Raw genomic sequence first — 1,865 nt, 5'->3', positions numbered from 1 at the left:
ATTAAGCAGCACAACTCTTTTCAACATTGATAATAATAATAAATGTTAGAATGATTTCTGAAGGATCATGTGACACATGACGCAAAAAAATTAGCTTTGCTGAATATTTCACAATATTACTGTTTTTACTGTATTTCAGATCAAATAAATGCAGCCTTGGTGGTGATCATTCTTCAAAAAATCATTCTTCCAAAATTTTGACTGCCAATGTATAATTATTTTGCTGCTAATCAAATTAAATACTCATCTAAGATTTATGAGTGTGTTCAGAGGTAACGTGCTTCAACATGGGTTATGCGCATTTAAACTCTTTTTACACATCATGACATATTTTGCTATATAGTTATAATGCATATAGCTTAAGTACAGTACATGATCTCTGAACACACTGACAAATCCCTGGGCAACTATGTGCAGTAATTTGATAAGCGGTGATTTTCTTCAGCACTGTTTAGGAGTTAAACTTTATGAACAAAGCTGTGTTTGAATAGCTCACGAACCTTTAGATCGAAACATTAGGAGATTATTTGGCACATATGGGCTGGCATTTACCTGCAGGCACATGCAGAGAGATTAAAGGTGACTCATGCACACTTACAGTATCATCATATGGCCTGTGAATACAAGCGCTGCATCAAATAAAACCTGAAACCCTGATTAATGCACTCTTTTGTGATTCATAACACATGATACTGACAAAGAAAATTACATAGCCTCGTATTTCTCATGAAATGATTGTAGGATGCAACTCTGCACGGGAATTTCTCCCATTAAACTATTCAGCATTAAAATGTGTGCGCATTGAATTTATGTGTGCATTGAATTAATGTGCCTGTGGTTTAGGAAATGTATGGATTTATGTATACTTACATGTTACTGACAGACCAAGAGCAAATCTGCATAGGTCACAGCATGACTCTCTAAGCACAAATACAAGATCTCCATCTTGTGGCCACAGGGATGACGACAACAAAAGAATGCAACTGGTTTCAGCATTACTTCAACAATAAACCATGCTTATTTAAATAGCAATCAACATAAGACAAAGGACAATCAGGTACTGTGTGGCCTGAGAGAAACCACAGATAAAATCAATCACTCCTTTCAAAATCAATTACTAAACCGTTTTAACATGTGTATTCTTAATTAAATTAAAATTAAAATTAAATTAAAATTAAAATTAAATTAAATTAAATTAATTTAAATTTAAATTAAATTAAATTAATTTAAATTAAATTAAATTAAATTAAATTAAATTAAATTAAATTAAATTAAATTAAATTAAATTAAATTAAATTAAATTTAATTTAATTTAATTTAATTTAAACTAAATTTTTTCACACAATAAGCAACATCAGACAAATAAATATAGAATTCTGAAAATATTATTTTTAAAAAAATTAAACAGTAAAAAGGCTGTGAAAAAATTCACAAAAAAAGTCAGTAAAATAAAGCACACTGTAATATGAAGGATTTTTCCACAGGTGTTTTTTCTAATATTTTGAATCATGCACTGTTGTGTTGTAGGTTGAATGTAAATGTCCATAAACTTAATGTCCCCGCAGAAAATTATCAGTACTTTTTTTATGGATTCTAGATTTTCTACCATTGTTGTTTTGGTTTTGTTTATTGTTATAATTCAGAGTGAACATATATTTCAGTAGCTAAAAGATGCATTTATAAGGTAAATGTATAACTTCTTATGATAAAAGGTTAACAGATGGGAAGAGACTATCACACAAGAAGCGAAGAGTGTGTGTGGTAGACCGTATTTAGAACAAGGCCTTCTAGAAGCCGACAGTAACTTTGACACTATAACCACAATCACATCACGTCATGTTATTTCTACGAACACTTCTGTGCGA

The sequence above is a fragment of the Sinocyclocheilus grahami genome, unplaced genomic scaffold, assembly GCF_001515645.1.
Source record: "Sinocyclocheilus grahami isolate Dianchi unplaced genomic scaffold, SAMN03320097.WGS_v1.1 scaffold8993.1, whole genome shotgun sequence".
Classification (NCBI taxonomy): domain Eukaryota; kingdom Metazoa; phylum Chordata; class Actinopteri; order Cypriniformes; family Cyprinidae; genus Sinocyclocheilus; species Sinocyclocheilus grahami.
This window is presented reverse-complemented; position numbering follows the sequence as displayed.